This window comes from Sus scrofa, chromosome 14 (assembly GCF_054392235.1).
Source record: "Sus scrofa isolate SSC_HxYL_T2T_F1_AM1 chromosome 14, Sscrofa_HxYL_maternal_Yorkshire_Landrace_v2.0, whole genome shotgun sequence".
In the NCBI taxonomy this organism is placed as follows: Eukaryota; Metazoa; Chordata; class Mammalia; order Artiodactyla; family Suidae; genus Sus; species Sus scrofa.
In genome coordinates, this window is record NC_139396.1 from 79,905,821 (window position 1) to 79,928,628 (window position 22,808).

The 22,808-nt window shown below is 43.8% G+C and overlaps 1 long non-coding RNA gene and 1 pseudogene across 1 annotated transcript in view; both read right to left on the minus strand.

Moving 5' to 3' along the window:
• LOC146396806 (uncharacterized) overlaps positions 1-22,808 on the minus strand; it is a 769,570-nt gene that overhangs the window by 599,122 nt on the left and 147,640 nt on the right. The gene's annotated exons all lie outside the window — the stretch shown is intronic.
• LOC146396809 (splicing factor C9orf78 homolog pseudogene) lies at positions 12,498-13,329 on the minus strand (annotated as a pseudogene).

The window sequence follows — 22,808 nt, forward strand, 5'->3', positions numbered from 1 at the left end:
ACACCTAACATCCCCGTGTGTGCACATAAAACCCCTGTGTACACACCTAACACCCCTGCATATGAACACAATAACCCTATGTACCCACACAACAACTCCATGTGTGCCCATAACCAATGGGGAAACAAGGGGGTCATTCAGGGAAAAAATGTGAAATAATAATAAAATGACATAGTCTTAAATATGGTGGAGAAAAAATTGTAAAGGTGTAGGCATTACCCACTCTTCTAGTGTAGAAGCCACTCACCAATGATTAGATACCTTTCAAAGAAAAGAACCATCATGGTCAGAATGTCCATTATTAATAAGTCAACAAATAACAAACGCTGGAGAGGGTATGGAGAAAAGGGTACCCTCCTCCACTGTGGGAATGTAAACTGGTACAACTACTATGGAAAACAGTATGGAGTTTCCTCAGAAAACTAAATATAGAACTACCATATGACCCTGCAATCCCACTCTTGGGCATACATCTGGACAAAACTTTCACTGAAAAAGATACATGCACCCCTATGTTCACTGCAGCACTATTCACAATAGTCAAGACATGGAAACCACCTAAATGTCCATCGACAGATGAATGGGTTAAGAAGATGTGGTATATATACACAATGGAATACTACTTGGTCATAAAAAAGAACAAAATAATGTCATTTGCAGCAACATGGATGGAAGTAGAGACTCTCGTACTAAGTGAAGTAAGTCATAAGAGAAAAACAAATACCATATGATACTACTTATATATGGAATCTAATATACAGCACAAATGAAACTTTACACAGAAAAGAAACCCATGGGCTTGGAGAACAGACTTGTGGTTCCCAAAGGGGAGGGGGAGGGAGTGGGATGGACTGGGAATTTGGGGTTAATAAATGCAAACTATTGCCTTTGGAATGGATAAGCAATGAGATCCTGCTGTATAGCACAGGGAATTGTATCTAGTCACTTGTGATGGAACATGATGGAGGATAATGTGAGAAAAAGAATATATATATATATATGTATGACTGGTCACCTTGCTGTACAGTAGAAATTTACAGAACACTGTAAATCAACTACAATGGAAAAAATAAAAATCTTAAAGTAGACTTAGGAAAAAAAAAAAAAAAAAAAGAACCACCAGAGCTCCTGGTTGCCTAATGGGTTCAGGATCTGGCATTAGCTCAGGTCACTGCTGTAGCATAGGTTTGATCCTTGGCCTGGGAACTTACACATGCTATGGTGTGGCCAAAAAAAAAAAAAAAAAAAAAGTAAACGAAGTAAACAACAAACAAAAAATACTTGCCTTTAAATTACTGTTGAACATAGACTGCTCCTGACCTCCTATATTTCTCCTGTTTACATAATATACTAAAGAGGTTTTTGACGAAGAATTTGACAATGTGGATTTATCCCCTCAAACTATGACTTCAGGGGTTATGGGCTTTTACAAAAGGGTGAAGTTTCTTCATTCTTTGCTGAAACTGTGGTTCAGAAATTGGGCTGAAAGATCAGCCAGAAAATGGAGAACAGGGAGCATGATTAAAGGCATTGAAAAGGGTGGCCTTTCAAGGGGAAAATGATATATTTTCCTCTCCTTTTTATGTATCACTCAGGGCTGGCCTCCCAGTGACTTTTATTAATGATATATTTAATTAAATATAACATCATTACAAGTAAAATGAAAAGCCTGTGATCATTCTGCAACATCACATTTTTAGCTAAGCCACTCTTCCCGTGGGACACATTCTGGCCATGTATATTGGTCTCAGCTGTTCTCGACCGTCCACTCCAGGATCCAGCGCTGTGCCATGTTACATGAACATCTGTCAATGTGCACAGGTCGTATTTAAGCTCCTCTGCTATGTGGAGAACGCTGTTTGCACAATGAAGTGCTGGCTTTTCTATGATGGGTGTCCTGTTTTTAGCTTGATCCCATTTCTCCTAAAGGTACAGTCCTGGCACTGCTGGATACTGGAGGAGCCTTGGTCCTTTAGAAGACTTTTCCACCACCAGGCTTCTTAAGCCGGGTATACACAGGAAACATTGGGGCAAGATCATCTAACAGAGTGCACACTTACCCTATGCCCTGCATTGCCCTGAACTCTTTGACATGTTATCTCAAGCTGTCCTCACCCCACAGCATCCTCATCCCCTCTTAAAATGAACAAAAGAGGCCCTAATGGATTGTGGAGTGCTCCCTTTTGTTTTGTTTTGTTTTGTTGTCGCTTTTCAGGGTTGCACCTGCAGCATATGGAAGTTCCCAGGCTAGGGGTTGAATGGAAGCTGCAACTGCTGGCCTACACCACAGCCACAGCAACTCTGGATCTGAGCTGTGTCTGTGACCTATGCCACAGCTCAAGGCAGTGCTGGATCCTTAACCCATTGAGCAAGGCCAGGGATCAAACCCGCAACTTCATGGATCCTAGGTGGGCTTGTTAACCACTGAGCCAGGAAGGGAACTCCCTTGAGAGTAGTTTTGAATGACTGATCCTTCTGCATTTCCATTTATCAAAGATCACTTTTTTTGTTGTTTGTTTTCTCCCCTAGAACTAGAACCACTTGGTCTGCTGTTAGCCCAGAGGATGGACTGACTAAATAGCAAGTTAGTGAAGCACAGTCCTCTCCATGGCAGGGGCACTGCTTGGTGACAGGATTCTCGGTCTGGCTGTATTTTAGGAGGCAGGATAGAAGGTATGGGGAGCGTCACTCCAAAGCCCTGACCTTCAGCTTCCCAATTTGCACAGTACATTCCTGATTAAGTTCCAACCAGGGAGTTTGTTTTTTAATAAATCGTTTGAAGAATTTATACTGTATTTTAGCTGGGACCTCCTTGGGCTGTGTGGCCACTATGCCCTCATCACATTTCCCTCTCCAGTCATGGAACTCGCTGGTTATTCAGCTTCTGCTTTTGGCTCCTGTATGACCTTGGCCAGCCCTGTCATCTCCATGTATCTCAGGTGTTCTCACCTGTAAAATGAGAAAACCTCTGCTCTTCTGTTCAGGTGTCTAGGACGCAGGCCTTTCTTTAAAACACTGAGAGAGATGAATGTGCCCCGGGGGTGTTAACTGGCAGGTCGCCCTGATGAAGGGGCAGGACTCTTGGCATCCTTACAAGCCTTCAGTCATTGACCCCTGCTCTTCCCTACGGCCAAATCTTTTGCTCCTCTGGGAAACATCGGAGCTCCTACCAGGGGCTCTCCTGTCCAGCCTCCATGGGCCTCCCATGTCCTCCGGCCACTCTGCCTGCCCTCCACCCCTCAACTCTGCTTCAGCTTTGAGGCCGCTTTGCTGTGATCTGGTCCTTCCGCCTCAGGCAGGGACACTGCTCATGGTTCTGTGTTCAGTCTCTCTCTCATCATCTCTATCCCTCCCTTACTAAAGATCCCAGGTTTTTTAGGAGGCGGGGTCGGGGGGGCGCTACCCGCACATATGGAAGTTCCCAGCCTAGGGGTCAAATGGGAGCTGTAGCCACTGGCCTACACCATAGCCAAGGCAACACCAGATCTGAGCCACATCTTCAACCTATACCACAGTTCACGGCCAGGGATGGAACCTGCATCCTCATGGATACTAGTGGGATTCATTTCTGCTGAGTCACAATGGGAACTCCCCAGATCCCAGTGTTTTTTAGTGAATCCCCTGCAGCTAGCCCAGTGCTTGACCCATGGCCGGTGCTCCGTCAATATTACTGAATGAAAGAAAGGATAAAAGGATGAATGTAAGTTTGGAAGAGGTGGGTTATGGCCACTTTTCTCAAGAGAGAAAAAGACCAGAGCTCCATAAATGTCTGTTTAGGACAAGAGACAGACAAGGCTCTGTACATGACCGTTCCTGTGAACCTGGAGAATTATCTGGGAGGCAAGGAGAGGATGGCAGGAACTGGGAGATCCTGAATCACAGCGCACATGGTTCAGGAAGCACGTGGGAGTTCCCACTGTGGCGAGTTGGGATTGGTGGCATCTTTGGGAGCACTGGACCACGGGTTCAATCCCCCGCCTGACACAGTGGGTTAAAGATCCAGCTGCTTAGGTTGCAGTTATGGCTCAGATCTGATCCCTGGCCCAGGAACTCCATATGCCGCAAGGCGGCCAAAAACAAAACAAACCAGGGAAGCACATGCGCATCCTTCCGGGTCAAGGGTGGAGTGAGCGGAGACTGACAGTCCAGGTTCTGCTGCTTGTGTGGAGTGGCTGGTTAGTGGGGCAAGTGGAGCAATCGCATTTATGAACCTGAAAAGCTGTTGGCCCTGCCATCACCAGGAGCAAGACAGCCCATCGTTCTTTGGGTTTTCTTTTGTTGGTACTGGATTCTACAACAAAGGAAATCTGTGTGCTACAGGCAGGTGGCTCTTAGCTCCTCGGTAAGACTGATAATCTAGTCTTTCTTGTTCACAAGAGAGGACGCTACCTAGACACCAACACCACCCAGTAAAGGGCAAGCCAGATGCCTCCACCAGGAAAGTTGCTCCCAGTCCGACAAGTCTCCCCTCCCTGGACCCACAGCAAATGCGTTGCGCCCACTTCGTGAATCACTGTGCTGGATGATCTCTTCCTGAAACAGCACTGCAACCTTCATTCTTTAATTGCTAACAGCTTCCTGTGTTAGCTAGCCACCCGGGTGACAAGGGAGTGGGTGGGAAATGACAGTCAGCCCTGAGAGCGTACATTGCCCAACCCTTGGCTTCTTGCCGGTGGGAGGTACTCCCTTAGGAAGCACAGCTGGTCTTGTTCCCTCCGCTTCTCTCTGGGGCTCAGCCCTCAAGGCTCCTCTGTCATCTCACTACTTGGCCTCTTAGCAGCCCTTTCTTTCTTTCTTTTCTTTCTTTCTTTCCTTCCTTCCTTCCTTTCTTCCTTTCCTGTCTTTTTAGGGCCACATCTTCGGCATATGGCAGTTCCTGGGCTAGGGGTTGAATCGGAGCTGTAGCTGCTGGCCTACACGACAGCCACAGCCACAGCAATGCCAGATCCGAGCCGTGTCTGTGACCTACACCACAGCTCAGAGAAACACTAGATCCTTAACCCACTGAGCAATGCCAGGGATCAAACCTGGATACTAGTCAGGTTCATTGCCACAATGGGAACTCTCTAGCAGCCCTTTCTTAACATAAGTCCCTTTGCTTATATGAAGGGTGAAAACATAGTCAGGCCTGAAGAATTTGGCTTTTTCGAGCCTGTCCCCAGGCTCTGGCCATGGGCCCTGCCCCAGGGGCTCCCTGTCTTCAGCCTTCTCCTCAAAGAAAGGTCCTCCCTTTTGAACAGAAGGCACAACATGCCAGGCTGGATGATCTGATCCTTCACCATTGCTGAATGTAACTGCAATCGAGAATTCATCAGACTCCCCGAGTCACCACCGCTCAGCACCTCCAGGGCTTTGGGGGGCACAAGGAAACCCCCTGTCCCTCTCTCAGAGCTTTGATGTGCCACTGGAATGAAAGCACTGTGGGCCACTGCACCCTGGTTTGAATTTAAGCTGCCCGAAGAATTTGAGCTAAGCTCTCCTTCCAGGAGAGAATTAAACAACAACCACATCACAGGGAAGGCTTCGCTGCCAGCACATGGTCCTGATGGCCTCAGCCTGCACTGAGGACATGCAGCTGTCTGCACGAAGGGAGAATTTTGTTTGTAAGATGCTTTGGGTCTGGACTTGATCTTGGGCTCCTGTTAAGCAGTGAACTGTTGAAAGAAGCCATTTCGTCTCCACCCTGCAGGGCCAAATTGTTCCCTTGCCCCTTCTGACTTCCTGACTGATGAAGCAAGTCTGGGTCTGTCTCAGTTGGTTAGTGGAACCTCATCAGTGGGGCCACCAGTGCAAACACAGACCTGTCATTCCTAGAATGACTGTGCAGTCCTTAAATGAAGCAGAGTATTCAGCCCTTGGCCCCAGTCCTGCATTCCCACAGTTAGTTGCATGGTCCTGGATAGGTGGTAACCCTGACTGCATGTGATTCTGTATCTGGAAGAATCAGCAGGGGGACTCAGTGGTCCCTGTGGCCCCTTCCAGCTCTGACATCTGGCATTTCCCTCTTAAGCCTATCCCTGGGTTGGAGAACTGTTAGCAAATTTCGGTCTCACTCCCAGCACCCTGCCATGGCATCTGTCCACTGAGAGGTGACACAGGCACTGCCATGAGCTGCAAAATTCCATCAGTTCATTATAAACGATCAAGTAGGGTCCTCCAGCTCCAAAGGGAATCTCTAGCTCTGAGCGGTCTGTTTCTATTGTCTGTCTTGGGGACATGCATGAGATATTTTCCATATGCATTTCCCTTGTGTGCTGTGGTCTCTGGGAGAATACAGGGACAACAAAAGCAGATGTCATAGAAAGGTCAGGTCACTCCAACTCACTGTTGGAGTTTGCCTCTGCGGTCATGCATGAGGCACGACTCAGAAATACAGAGACGGTGAAGCACAGGAATTCAGGCCCCTCCACCCTATTCTTGCTCATGCAGACCCAGCCAGCGAGACGAGCCTGTGACCTTCCACCCTGGGTCCTCTTGGTGGCCATGTCACTGGGGTAAATGCACATCCACATTGTCTTGTCCTGAGCCAAGGGGGAATATATTTGAAATCTTCAGCCCTTCCCAATGCCATAGGGGTCCTTTAATGGCCCAAGAACTGCCAGCCTTCATTGAAATGGAAGATGGTGGTCTATGATCATTTTTCACTCTGTGACAACAAATTTCAAGGCCCAGCCCAATGTTGTGGATTTGGGAGATCCTAACTACAGTGTCTGTATTTATAGACACCTGTGAAGAGTTTTTGGAGTCGAAAGGTCACATCAAGGTTAAAGTCTTCTTTGCTGCTGTGAGCACGGTCAGGCAGCCAAGGAGGAACTGCACACACAGCTCCTGATTCTTCTTTATTTCCTTTTCTTTTTTACAGCTGCACCTGCAGCATATGGAAGTTTCTGAGCCAGGGTTTGAATCAGAGCCACAGCCTCAGCCTAAACCACAGCTTATGGCAACACCAGATCCTTAACTCATTGAGCAAGGCCAGGGATCAAACCCGCATCCTCACAGAGACAAGGTCGGGTCCTTAACCTGATGAACCACAATGGTAAACTCCTCTTCCCTCTTTTCTGAACTGTGTTTTGATGTAGCAAATGGCTTAGGAATGAAGGAGGGTTTTGCTTACCATCACCAGCTTCCAGACACTGTGATGGTAGCTGTAACCCAGTCCTGAAGGAGAAGAAAAGAGAGCCTGACTTAAGGGACACCAGTCAGTGTCACAGGATCTGATCCTGTCATCAGAAGCCATCCCTCTTTTGGAATAGCAGTCTTCCACCTTTATTTTAGCCTCACAACAAATGCCATCTTCTCTGTCTTCACAGTCACAACAGAGAAAAGGATACCAGCTTAGCTCAGCCTAGAGGCCCTTGGGTGAGGGAAGGGGGAGGAAGTTCCTTTTGCCACTGCAGGGATGGCATGACCATCTTGCCCTCACTCCAAGCCCGCTGCCCACTCTCAGCAGAAAGAGTGACTCTGAGTGAGTCAGGTTCTCCCCAGGACCCAAGGAACCTAAGTAGCAATTTACCTAATGGGACAAGTGAGTGATCTGGAAGAATCAGTGGGTATCTCCCACTGCTTGACTCTGCTTCCTGGTTCAGCCTTCTGCATGGCAGGAGTTGACGCAAGATTCGTCCAGTGCTTTCACATAGCATATTTGAAATCAAAGTTCCCCTGGAATCCACTTATTACTGAGGAAGACACCAATCCTTCCCAAAAGGAAAGCAAATACTCTTGGAGCGCTATCCACTTTACTTCACACACAAATAGAATACACAGCCTATCACTGGATGGGCAGAGCTTGCCATCATTATGTCAAAATATGAATTCACTGGGGCAATTAAGTCTATAACCAATCAAGTCAGGAAATAAAAAAAAATCAGGTAAACTTCTTACTTGACAGAGTCATCAGGTACATTTATTCAAAACAATCAAATTACTACTCTTGAGAAAACACATGTAAGATTCCTCTGAGAAGTTGATAACTTGTACCTCAATATCTCTAGTTAACTTCTAAATTCTTGAACTCAGAGTCCATCTAATTTGTCTTAAAACCATTTTTACTTCCTGAAAAGTGAAATGTTCAATCCCAAGTTTGTTTGTTTGTTTTTTTTTTTTTTTTTTGCTTTTTAGGGCTGCACCTGCAGCATATGGAAGTTCCCAGGATAGGGGTCAAATCAGAGCTGCAGCTGCTATCCTACACCATAGCCACAACAACCCAGATCTGAGGGCTGTGTCTGCAACCTACATCACAGCTTATGGCAATGCCAGATCCTTAACCCACTGAGCAAGGCCAGGGATTGAACCCATATCCTCATGGATACTGGTCCAGTTTGTTACCCCTGAGCTACAATGGGAACTCCTTGATCTCAAGATTTTACTGTACATTCTATACCCATAAAGAGTCTCTCAAAACTGAGCCTGGATTTGATTGTAAGAAAAGTGACATTTGTAAACAGGTTTATTAAGTGGCAAATGATAGCAGATTTTACCACGTCGTCATCCTTCAACTTTGTGAATATATAATATTTTTGCTAGTTACTTATGCCTTTAATTTGCAGAAATGTTTCATAATTTAATTGGTACCTTCATTGGGAAGATTATCAATCTCTTTTTCCTCAAAAGATGAATAGCTTTAATAATGGAATAAAAGCAATGTGACCAGGAACACACCTCGTCTCCTTTTTCTCATGTCATGCAGTCCTTTGGGTACCTGAGTCAACATATTGTTTCATAATGAGTATTTTTCTCTCTTTTTTCTCCTCCAATGGAACATTGCCTGTTAACCATTCAGAATAAGATGTAAGGAGGCCAACTCCAAACATAAATCATAGGAACAACTGTGCATAACTACAGTAAACAACATCCAGTCCTTTGCTTAACTCACGCTAACAGGATATTGAATGCAGCACCAGTGGCCATGACCAGTTGCCGGATGTAATCTATAGAAAGTTACAACACCTCCAGCCCCACGCACTAACATGGCTGAGGCACTGGCTTTCAAAGTCTAGCTCACTGAGTTCTTAAGATGACAAGCAGAATCCTGGGGATGACAAAAACAGGGCACCTGCGATGCCTGTCCCCATTTATGTGCAAGGAAGACATCATATACGGACCCCTTTCCTTGGAACCCAAGTGCTTCTCAGAGCTCTTCCTACACAGGACAGCTCCAGGCAGCCACCATCACTCTCTCCAAGTTGGCTTGAGTTCAAATGTCTTTATGTGTGTGCATGAAACTCTTTCTCAGAACAGAAATCACCTGACTTTATAGCTCATCTTTAAAGAGTTTTCTGAGCCCTCTGTAACTGTTAGTTATTTTCACTAATAGATGAACTGGAAATTAGGAAACACAGACAGCTCTTTTTGTTAGTGCAAAAGTCCTACAACTTTTAGCAAACTGCCCAATACATAGTAGGTACTCAAAGTCATTTATAGAATCAATGAAAGTAAAATTAGTATTAACAACCGGAGTGAATGATAACAATAACCAATTTTAGGGCCAGCCTTATTCATGGAGAGCATAGACAGCCAAGGACATGATGTATGTATTAGTCAAGGCTCTCCAGGGAAAAAGAACCAACAGAAGATACATATGTGTATGTGTATCTACTGATCTATCTATCTATCTATCTATCTATCTATCTATCTATCTATCTATCCATCTATCTGAGAGAAAGAGGGAGAAGGGATTTATTTTAAGGAATTGGCACATGAGTTTGTGTGGACTGGTGAGTCTGGCAGCTGGAGACCCAGGGAAGAGTTGATGTGCAGCTGAGTCTGAAGACCATCTGGAGGCAGACTTCCTTCTTCCCTGGGGTCCTCAGTCTTTTCTCTTTAAGCCTTCAACTGATCGGATGAAGCCCACCCACATTAATAGGCTTCACTCAAGTCAGTGAATAAAACCTGTGAGTAATTTCATCTGAAAAATATACCTTCATGATAACATATAGATGCAATCTTGATCAACACCCCAGTAGAATTTTGTGAAATTTCACAAGCCCATTCTAATATCTGTGTGAAAACACAAATGGTCAATAATAGCCAAGGCAATCTTGGAGAAGAACAAAGTGGAAGGACTTTTACTGCTGGGTTTTGAGTTTATAATGAACTACAGTTAGTTAAGAGAGAGGTATTTGGCCAAGAAGAGACAAATACACTTAAAAACCAGAGAGAGAACCCTGAAACAGGTCCACTCATATATGGACACTTGCTTTATGACCAAGACAGCATCGCAGAGCACTGGTGAAAGGGTGGTCTTTCAATAAATGGTGAAGGATAAAATGCATATTTCTATGGAATAAGAAGAAACTTGATTCTCACCTCATGCTATGCACAAAAATGAACTCTAGGTAGATTTTAGAACTAAATATGAAAGTTAGAACAATTAAACATCAAGAAGTTAACATGGGAGAATTTTTTCTTTGTCTTTTGTCTTTTTAGGGCCACACCTGTGACATATGGAGGTTCCCAGGCTAGGGGTTGAATCAGAGCTGTAGCTGCTGGCCTAAACCACAGCCAGAGCAATGCAGGATCTAAGCTGTGTCTGCGACCTATACCACAGCTCATGGCAACACCAGATCCTTAACCCACTGAGCAAGGCCAGGGGTCAAACCTGTGTCCTCATAGATCTTAGTCAGATTTGTTTCTGCTGAGCTATGATGGGAACTCCAAAATGGGAGGATATTATCAGGATCTCGGGACAGGAAAAGATTTGTTAAATTACAAAATAAAAAACAAAACCCACTAATCATAAAGAAAACTGTAATGACTACATTAAAATTAAGAACTTTAATTTATTAAAGACACAATTTCAAACATGAAAAGGCCAGCCATAGAGTGATAAATACAACCATAGCCCATATAACAACAAAGGGCTCCTATTTTGAAGATATTAAGTCATTAAGTAAAAGACAGTGGAAAAATAGGCAAAAGACTTCAACAGGCATTTCATAAGAGACTTCCAAATGGCTAATAAATAGATGACAAGGTGCTCAACCTCATTAGCAATGAGGAAGGCGCAAATTAAAACCATAGTAAGATACCTCTAACCACTGCCATTTAGACATTTTAAAATAGAAAACACAGACAATACAATTATTAGCAAAGATATGGAGCAACTCTCATCCACTGTCAGTGGGATGCTTGGCTAATACAAACCTTTGGAGAATGGTTTAGTATTATCTACTAATATGTGATAAACTCATGACTTAGGATAGCAGGTGTGTGTGTGTGTGTGTGTGTGTGTGTGTGTGTGTGTAAGACATGTACACAAATCATCATAGCAATGCTATTAATAATGGCCTCAAACTAAAAATAACCTAAATATTTGTCAAGAGAATAAATAACTGATTCTTTCAACAGAATAGATGGATGTAACAAAATACTCCAAGGTGATTAGAATAAACAAACATTGGACACTATATGCAATAATTTGGAAGCATTTCACAATCTTAATGTTAAGAGAAAGAAGTCAGAAGCAAAACTCTTCATACAATGTAATGGTATTTATACAAAGTTCAAAAGTAGACAAAATTGAGTTCTGGTGTTAGTAGTCAGTATTTTTGCTAACTTCAGAGGGGAGGGAAGAGAAGTGCTTGGGAGATGGGGACTCATGGAGACTTCCTGGGTAGGGATGTGGTTTTATTTCTTGATATGGGTGATGGAGATGAGATTTGATCACTTGGAGGTAACTCATCAAGGTATATACTTACAGTTGTATGCTACACTTTAATTAAAAAAACATTCAAATTCTTTAACTGATTTGGTTTAATCTGACATAGAGAATAAAGTTGCATAGAAATTTCAAAAATAGGAAAAGCTAAGAAAGGTAAAGGATTAATCTTGAGATCCACATCCAACTACTAAGAAGTTCCTGGGGGGTGGGGGGTGGGGAAAGGGTTACAGAAAAAAGATGGAGGAGAAAATTATGCAAAATATTTCAATAAAACTTCCTAGAACTTCTTAAATTAGCATAGCCTCCTAATGCCCAGTTAAGAGGGTAAAAAACAACAAAACAAAACAAAACAAAAACTACTTCACCAAGGCACATCACAGACAAATTTCAGAATACTGGAGCAAAGAATACATCCTAAAATCTTTCAAAGGTAAATAGTATCTAACTTCTCCCATCCATACAGGAGTGGTGCCTTCAAAAGTTGGAGAGAAAATAATTTTCAATGTAGGATTCCATACCCAGCAAAACTATCAAATAAGTATGCAGAATAAGCACTTAAAAAAAAAAACAAATAAGATTTAATAATGTTCACAAGAAAAGACTTTGCTTTTAAATAGGAAAACTGCATATTGTTTCATTTCAAAAGTTTCCAAAGTTAGCGCTTGAGAAATGCAGCAGGTAAACAACAGGACTAGTAGAATCCGGTTTTGGAGCTGTCTGCCAGCAAATAATCAAGTCTCTGTTCAGGAAGTCTTTTCTTATGAGGAGGTTTGAAGGAAGGTGCTGTTCACATCCCACCCTGTCCTTCCCTTCAGCCACCCTCAGAACTTCTCATAATGATAGAAGTTGGTGGACTTGTCCTTAGCACAACTCTTGTGTTTGGGGGTGGGGAAACCCATTCTCAAAGGTGGGGCATTGGCTCTTCTTTGTTCTCCATCTGGGAACCTGAGCACCTAGTGGTAAGGTTGTTTTGCTGCTCATAATTCATACGAACTGGTGAACGAGGATGTCTCACTGTCTTTCTTGTTCTGCTGCTCTGTCAGCAGATGTGCCTCAGCATCCTCTGCGGATAGATTTTTTATTTTAGCATCATGTGGAGCACCTTGGGGAGGCCGAGCAGCATCTATTTGGGAGATATCACTACAGTCCTCTTTGCTGAGGATGCATGGATGTTTTCTGCCAGTTCATAAAGACAGTTGTCTGCATTCTTTGGCCTGACTTTCTGCTTCTGTGTTCCTGGATCCCCTTCTTCTTCTTTGGCTCTGTCTCACCATTCTTCATCACAAGTGTGGGCTCATGCCTTTGGCTGCTTTCTGTGCCAAACACCAGGCTCAGATGGGGGTCTTCCTCTTCACTGATCTCTTCTGGGCCCTAGCCTTTCAGTTTCCTTAGGTCCTCCACAACTCCTGTCTTCATCTGAGTAGTTTCCCCTCATACCTTCTTTCCCACCAGTAAGGCCACTGCACAAGCCATGGGGCCCTTTCCCCATGTTCAGCGCCTCTCAGGGATCCTCCAGTTTGATGAGCCTCCTCTGAGTCCAGCTCATTGTCCCACAAATCCGAGGCAGTCCAGTGTGGGTGGAGCGTCTCCATGATAGAATGGACCCTGAGGTCTAGCTGCAGCAGTCAAGACATTTTTAGACACACAAGATCTCAAAAAACAAAGACAAGACAAAAACAAAAAACTAAACCCTTTCTCAAGCATGCTTTTTTACAAAGTGATGAATGTACTCTTTGAAAACCAAGGAATAAATCTAGAAAGATAAAGACACTGGGTGCATAAACCAGGGATCCAACAAGAGAGATGGGAAGTGACTCCTAGGAAATGCTGAAGAGGAGCCATGAGACTCAGCAGGAGGGCAGGGGGGTCCAGGAGGAAGGTCTCCACGAGAAAGAATGAAACAGATGAGATGACCTCTGTTACAGTGTTGAGGCAGGTGTACCTTCAGCAATCATTTACTAACTCCAGGGAAAACATAATTTGTTCAAAAAGGAAATGTAATCAGAGTTCAATAAATAGCTAAGCTGCTATTTGCAGGGTCCTAATGAAAATGCTAAACCTAAAAATTATTATGTAACTAAATGGAGTGGAAGGGAATATGAGCGTGGGAGGGAAAAGGTGGGAGTGGTGTGGGAAGGCTGATAGTGAATGCTTGATTTTTAAAATTGCAAATGGCAATAATTTCTGAGCTATTAAAATATTAAGAAATGGCAGTATAAAGACAGCCAAAGAATTAAAATGGTTGCATGGGGGACGTGAAAACTGCAGGAAAGCGCCCTCTCTGGCAGCAGGGTGGTGGTGGTGGTGGGGGCTGAGGTGTGTGTCTCCCTTTTTCTTGTCACTAACCTTAACCCAGGCACCTCCATGCTCTACTCATCTCTGGCCCAAGCATACCTTTCAAATCTTTTGAACACACAATACCTTGCCTAATCTGGCGATCCTTTCTGTAGATCAAAGAAGAAGACATGAAAAATAAGTAATGAATAGGTGACCAGATCTCTTGCCCAGCTTTCCCTTCAGTAATCTCACAAACTGTATAAATAATATAGCATCTAAAGAAAAATCGAGAAGTTGGGGGATGGCAATGACTCTGGGGCAATGACCCCCAATCTAAATGAAGAACTGAGATCACTTCTCTTTTCCCCTTTAAAAGTTTCCATGACAGAGCAGAACCTTTGGAGATGGCTTTTAATCAGACTGCGAGCATCCTGATTAAAAGCAACTTTTCTTTCCTTTCTATGACTCCCCCTCCCCCAGCTCTTTCAGTCTTGTATTGATTTTTGAGTGGTGAGTGGCAGGACCCAATTCAGTAACAGAACTAACTATATGACATTCTAACCTTGGAGCAGTTATAACCTACAAAAACCTAACAGCTTGGTACAAGCAGCTATGCACCATATTGCAGTTATGTTAAGGAGTTTGCCTCTGGAAGAGGATACACAAAAGTGTCCATGGCTGAGCTGGGGTGAAGGGACTGCTTGGGAAGGTGACTTTGTTGTAGTCTTACAGGAGATGCTCCAGCAAGAAAGACAGGCAGAGACACAGCCCGCTGGGATGGGAGGAAGCCTGGACCCACTCTGCTCACCAGCTGGTGGAAGCTTGAATCCACAGAAAGGACAGAAGTGGTCTTTTCTACCAGGAGGAATCACTAAAAAAGGTGAACTTGCTACCCAACAGAGTTCTTGGCTTTTTTAATCATAGAAATTAATAAGAGGCCAGGCAAGAAATTTAGGCAAAGCTTTATTGGGGCCCCTGCTGCAGTGGGGGGAGAAAAACAAGCAACAGTTGCCCTTGCTTGCTCACTGAGAGGGGGCAAGCTGGTTCCTTACACAGGGTGAGGGTAGGGGCAGGTCCAGGGGTCTGGCCAGAGCGATAGCATAGGTGATCTTCCCACCCCTTTGGTGGTTCTGTGTGCAGGTATGCATAGTACCATGATTTTGCTTCTAACACCTAGCTTTTGCGCTTCAGATGTGGCTATTGGTTTTTTGGCTTTTTGTTTTTCGTTTTTCTGTTTTTGCTTTATAGGGCCACACCTGTGCCATATGAAGGCTCCCAGGCTAGGGGTCAAGTTGGAGTTGCGGCTGCTGGCCTACGCCACAGCAATGCAGGATCCGAGCAGTGTCCGAGACCTACACCACAGCTCACGGCAATGCCAGATCCTTAACCAAGTGAGCCAGGGATCGAACCTACGTCCTCATGGGTGCTAATCAGGTTCGTTAACCACTGAGCCATGATGGGAACTCCTTTTTTTTTTGGTATCTTCATGCCCCTAATTTGCCCCAACTGTGCATGCACACATTTATTTTTAGTCCCATACAGTTTCTTTGTATTTTGTTGCTTTAGGAGTTTGTCCAGGTGCAAGCACTGCAGCAAAGGGTCCCAGGTCCCAGGTTCCAGGTACTGGCCTGTCTCAAGCTGACAAGGAGGAAGAAGCTCGAGATGCAGGTAGGAGTCCACAGGAGAGAATCAGGCTCGGATCTTTTCCTTGAGGGCATGTTTTGCCTTGTCCGGCAGGATGCCCCAACATCAGGAGGACTTGGGTTAACCCACCACTGAGCAAACTAGCACAAGTCCCCCAGGCTCCCTCCTTGCTCACCCAGCCGGGCAGCTGTCCAGCCCCACAGCATTGTTGAGCCCCAGCCAATGGGCAGACATTGGCTGAGCGCCGCACCTGAGGTAAATGAAATGACATTGGCTGAGCGCCGCACCTGAGGTAAATGAAATCCAGGGGCAGCCTTGAAACCCCACTCTAAACCGCCCTAGGAACCCCTCCCACCCTTCCAGGCCCATCATCCGACAGAGGGTGTAACTCACATGAGGCCATAAGCTATGAGATGGTGAGACTCTCTCTGTCCCCTGGTTTCACTTTCCCAAACATGTATCCTCCTGAACCTGCAGAAGCAGCACACCCCCTAACCCACACCATCTGAACACGTTCTTCTTTTGGTCTTTTTAGGCTTGCACTTGAGGCATATGGAAGTTCCAAGGCTAAGGGTCGAATTGGAGCTTCAGCTGCCAGCCTACACCACAGCCACAGCAACAAGGGATCCAAGCCACATCTGAGACCTACACCACAGCTCATGGCAATGTTGGATCCTTTAACTCACTGATCGAGGCCAGGGATAGAACCCCCCATCCTCAATGATCCTAATCGGATTCATTACCAGCTGAGCCACAACAGGAACTCTGGAACAAGTTCTTTACTAGATGAATGTGGACACATCAAGGGGCCTGCCTTGGGTGCTCTTTGTTCATCCCTGGAAGGATTCTGTTTCATCAGCAATTCCAAAACTGTTCAGTACAACAGGTTAATTAACAGAGCAGCTGTTCTTTCTGTTACCCAAGAACATTGATGACAAGAGAGGATGCCCACTTTTGGTGGAGACAGAAGGTGAGGCAAGGGTCTGGTTCCCAGTTCTGTCTTAAGAAACATACCTATTCATCATTCTCTGACTCAGCCTACCATTCCTTTTCCCTTATGGGTTTAGACTTCCTCAAGGGAATAAACACTTTGTCTTCATTTCTTCTTTGAGGCCTACAAAATTACCAATAACAAAGCAAGCGCTCAAAGATATTTATTTGTGAAGACATACTGATGGCCAGTAGGCACATGAAAAAATATTCAACGTCACCAATTATTTAGGAAATGCAAATCAAAACTACAATGAGGTACCACCTCCCACCAGTAAGAATGGCCGTCATTAATAAGTCCACAAATAACAACTGCTGGAGAAGATGTGGAGCAAAGAGAACCCTCCTACACTGTTGGTGGGAATGTAAATTGGTACAACCACTATGGAAAACAGTATGGAGGTTCCTCAGAAAACAGAATATAGAACTACCATATGACCCAGCAATCCTACTCCTGGGCATATATCTGAACAAAATTTTCATTCAAAAAGATACTTGGATCCCTATGTTCACTGCATCACTATTCACAATAGTCAACATGGAAACAACCTAAATGTCCAACAGATGAATAGGTTAAGATGATGTGGTACATATATACAACGGAATATTACTCAGCCATAAAAACAATGAAATGATGCCATTTGCATCAACACGGATGCAACTAGAGGTTCTCATACTAAGTGAAGTAAGTCAGAAAGAGAAAGACAAATATCATATGACATCACTAAAATGTGACACAAATGAACCTATCTACAGATCACAAACAGATACCACAGACACAGAGAACAGATGTGGTTGCTAAGTAAGAGGGGGGGAGGGAGTGGGATGGACTGGGAGTTTGGGGTTAGTAGATGCAAACTATTACACTTAGAATAGATAAGCAATGAGGTCCTACTGTACAGCACAGGGAACTATGTCCAATCTCTTGGGATAGAACATGATGGAAGATCATATAAGAAAAAGAATGTCTATCTATGTATGACAGTCACTTTGCTGTACAGCAGAAATTGGCATGACATTGTAAACCAACTATATTTTAATAAAAGATAAAAAAATTAAAAAGATATTTCTTTTTGAATTAATGAATTGAGTGGACTTAGTCCCCTTGGAAATCACATAAACAAAGCCGCCTCACCCCATGTTCTGAGGGGCAACACTTGGGGGTTCTAATGTCTTTTCCTGATTTGCTTCTCTGTTGATCCTTCCCCCTCCTCCATGTCCTTCCCCCAACTCCATGTTCTTCTCCATTGATTTATTTTTTTTCCCCTCCTGGCTCTGCATCCCATTCATTCTTTTGAATGTTTCCTTGAAGCTGTGATTCTCAGCCACGTAATACGCTCCCATTATGTAAAGTGCTCTAAAAATGTTCAGAACAATAACTATTTAAATTTTCATTAGTTAAAATTTCAATAAATAAAGCATGTTAAATTTGGGCAGAAAGAACTGGAGAGGAAGTTAAGGAATCGAATGAACAATAGGATGTTGCAACCTCCAGAAAGTTGGGAAAGGCCCACCTCAGAGGACCAGAAACTCTGTACTTTTATTAGTACTGGGCCCAACCATCTGTAGCACAGCCTGATAGAAATAAATCTTATTAAAGCAATATTTTTCAAGCTGTGCTGCTCACCTGGTTTTGTCCTTAATGGGTGCTGGATCACAACAGGCACAGTCACAGAGTGGACTCAGGGCTCAGGTGGCCATTTTAACAATACTCAGAAGGGCTACCCAATGCAGTTATTTTTACAAAACTTTTTTCAGCTGTTATATCTAGAAATCTAGGAACTATCCATCCTATTTTTGTACATTGAAGCATAGTTGATTTACAATGTTGTGTCAATTTCTGCTGTACAGCAAAGTGTATTCAGTCACATACACGTGCGCGCGCGTGCGCACACACACACACACACACACACACACACACATATTCTTTTTCATATTCTTTTCCATTATGGTTTATCACAGGGTATTGAATATACTTCCCTGTGCCCCACAGAAAGGCCTTGTTGTTTATCCACTCTATATGTCATAGTTTGCATCTGCTAACTGCAACCTCCCAGTCCATCCCTCCCCCTCCCCCTATCCATCTTATTTTTATTCTGTCAGGGGTGATGTTCAAGAAATAGATGTGAAAGTACTTTTTCCTTATTACCATGAATAAAACAACATTGTCTATCTCCTCTGCGATTTTGGGGGTGTCTGCCTTTCCTCAACTCCTTTGATCTGCGAACTGGGAACTCTGCCCCATCGCCACTACCGTCTTTGCCATTGACCCCGCCCCTTAGGATGGGCTACTTGGGTGTGAATGGTCCATTTCTGGGCTTAGCCACACTCCCTGCCCTTGCAGTTCATCTATGTCTTCTGAATACAATCTGAAGAATATTATACAGTCAATAAAATGATTTTAAAATTTAGGTTACTCTTGCAGCATCTCTTTCAGTGATTTGTTGACCTTTGTATCATAAGCAAAAGAATTGGTTGGGTTTAACCCTGTACGCCTAACAGGGTTTGTTTTTGTTTTTAGTTTGTTTAAATTCACTGACTCTGATAGCTTCATATTTTTTTCTTTTTTTTTGTCTTTTTGCCATTTCTTGGGCTGCTCCCGCGGAATATGGAGGTTCCTGGGCTAGGGGTCTAATCAGAGCTGTAGCCTCCAGCCTACACCACAGCCACAGCAACGCAGGATCGTTAATCCACTGAGCAAGGGCAGGGATTGAACCTGCAACCTCATGGTTCCTAGTCGGATTCATTAACCACTGCGCCACGACAGGAACTCCTGATAGCTTCATATTAACCTCATACATAAACGACAGTTTAGCTGGGCAGAGCATTCTGTTGTTCTGGACAGAATGCTGAAGAAAGGTCTGTTCATTCCTTTGCAGATTTTATTTTTATTTATTTATTTATTTTTGGTCTTTTTAGGGCTGAACCCAAGGCATATGGAAGTTCCCAGGATAAGGGTCAAATCAGTGCTACAGCTGCTGGCCCACGCCACAGTCACAGGAAGGCCAGATCCTAGCCACATCTTTGACCTACACCACAACTCATGGCAACACCAGATCCTTAATCCACCGAAGTGAGGCCAGGGATCAAACTTGCATCCTACGGATAGTTGAGTTTGTTACTGCTGAACCACAACGGGAACTCCTGCAGATGTGTTTTTTATTCTCTATAACTCCTCAGGTATTCCTGCCTAGATGCATTTTGTTTGTTTGGTTGGTTGGTTGGTTTGTTTTTTTTTTTTTTGCTTTTTAGAGCCACACTTGTGGCACATGGAAGTTCCCAGACTAGGGGTTGAATCGGAGCTGTAGGTGCCAGCCTAGACCACAGCCACAGCAATGAGGGTTTTGAGCTGTGTCTGTGACCTACACCACAGCTCACAGCAATGCTGGATCCTTAACCCACTGAGTGAGGCCAGAGATCAAACCTAAGTCCTCATGGATACTAGTGGGGTTCATTACCACTGAGCCACAACAGAAACTCCTGTATAAATATTTTTCACTTTATGCTTGAAATTCAAATCTTTCCCAAAGCTAAGACTAAACAGTTAACTCTTTCTTTGGTTTTTCTCTGGTACTCAGTAAGTCTTTTGATACTACTAAGTCTTTCCTTTGTTTCAAAACCTTTCTTCCAATAACTCTTTTCTTACATTTACTTTCTTTTTCTGCAATTCCTCTATATTGTTTATACTTTACTCTTCAGTTTTGTACTTCTTTTTCCTTTTCAGTGTGCACGTGTTCTGGTAGCGTTTATCCTTGGTGGAAAGTCAGAGTTGATACTCTATAGCACCACAGCTGTCTTGTACCGACGCCTCCACCGGGGTTGTGTATGTAGCGATCATGTCTGTCATCTCCATTCAGTGTCTGATGATTTGAGAACATTGTCTTCTCTAGGTTTATAGATGCATATTTCTCTTAAATCTTGTTGAGAGTCTGAATTTGAAAATTTCCAATTTTTTCATGTGTTTCTTATAAGTAGCATCTTTTGGGGGGGCAGGTCTTTTTAGGGCCACACCCATGGCATATGGACATTCCCAGGCTAGGGGTTGAATCAGAGCCACAGCTGTCATCACAGCCACAGTGACACCAGGTCTGAGCTGTATATGTGACCTACACCACAACTCACAGCAACACTGGATCCTTAACCCACTTGCGAACCCACATCCCCATGGATACCAGCTGAGTTTGTTACCACTGAGCCACAATGGGAACTCCAAATAGCATCTTCAGAAACCTTTGCTCTAACTCCTGAGAATGTGCCTTTTAGCTCTAACTGCTTTACCTTTCAGTGTGTCTTTTGTTCACATTTTCCATTTGGTTGCCTTGACAGAGAGGTCCATATCCCTCGAGACCTCATCTATGTTCGTAGGGACTTATGCTCAAAATCTTTGGGTCTAGATAAAGGGAAGCAGGATAGATATTTTTATAATTTTTCCTTGGCCAGGTCAGAGACTCAAAAATGGGAGAGAAGAAGGAAGGAACTGGAAATAGAGATACTGGTTACAGGAAACTTGACCATGGTGGCACAGTAGGTGGCTTACCTTGTGGTCTAGCAGTCAGGATGTTGGGTCTAGCAGTTGGGATGCTGGCCTTTCAACTTTCCTGAATGTCACCCTCATTAAATACATCTGTGAGGTATCTTGACTCTCTGGCCGGGGTTGGCTGAGAACAAATGCCGTTTGCGGGGGGATGGGTTAAATTCGAGGATAGGAGACTAGTTAGAAGGCTACTGCAATAATCCACGGCAGACTGGCACACAGGAAGTGAGAGAGATCAGATGAAGGATGTACTGTGAAGCAGAGTGGACAGGACTTGCTGATGATTGGGGTGTGGGGTGTGGGATATGGAAGATAGAGACGCAAGCATTTTCCACCTGAGCAAACTTGAAGAATGAATTTTCCATTGACTGTGATGGGAAAGGACTGTGGGGAGAATGTTTCCAGATAAAAAGCTGGAGTCTGGCTTTGAACATGTTAAATTTGAGAGGCTTATAGAACCTCAGGGGAGATGTCAAGTATGTGAGTGTGGAAATCGGAAGTCAGGTCCAAGATGGAGAGCATGAAGAAGGGAAAGAGGTTCACCTTGGGAGGTCTAATGGTTGCTTCCGGATTTCTTCAGGATTTTCTCTTTGCTTCTACCTTCGTCTTCGTCGACAATCAAGTCTTTATGAACGGAGTCTTTGCCACTTGATGATTTCCAGAATGTTCCCTTCTCGCTAATGCACTCTGCAAAATGCTGCTGTCTATCTAATGAGTTAATGGGATTATTCTCGATGTGGCCCATCTCCATTTCACTCTGTTGTGATGGGAATGATATTTTAAATCCTATTTAGAGGAAGAGTCAATTCAATTCAACAACTCAATTCAGCAACTCGATGGAGTGTCACGCTCCCGTACTCCCCCCCACGGCGCCTGAGAGCTGCAGGCTGGTCCCCAAGGAGAGCGCCATCACTGGCTTTCTGTGTAACACAATGAAATGCCTCCCGATAGCGACAGCGTTAGCTGTCACTGCTGCTCTTTATTGCACTTTAAGGCTCAACCAACATGACCCAGATCACCTGTGCTGTAGGAACAGTCACCGTAGCATCCCATTGTATTTGGAGGGCCATTTGCCTCAGGAAAAAAAGGAGAGAAGGAAAGAAAATAAGCTTAGGTGACGTCTCCCCATTTTGTTCTTAGCTGGTTATTTCGGAGGCCTCACTTTACGTCTTAAAGAGAAACAAAGCCTCAGTTGCTCCTTATATTAAAGACCCAATGACTAATTTTGTCAGAGACTTAAAAAGCACCGTTTTAAAAAGCAGACGATGGAGACTCCATTTACATCACCTTGAACCTACTTACCATGGCTGGCTGCCGTCCCAAAACATGAAACAGTTTCAAAAATTACAGTTTTAGGATGATACATCCTTTTATTCATTACTGAGACCTGAAGGTAAAGGCATTTGAGAATGTTTCTTTTGAGTAATGAAGAGAGAGAAAGAGAGAGAGAAGAGAAAATATAAGTTGATCTACTTGATTAGGGGTAAAAACTTTTTAGAAGAGCTGCGCGGAAAAAAATATGGTGATAATAAAATAGCTGTTGGAAAATGGACTCATCACTAATTATTAGAAATCATTTAATTTACTAATGAAATAGATGCACTGCAGTTGCCATCATGATTGATATGGGAAAGGAAATATTTAACTCGGCGTGATCAGCACTCTGTAAAGCTGCTTTTTCAAGTCAAATAACTAAAGTCTGAA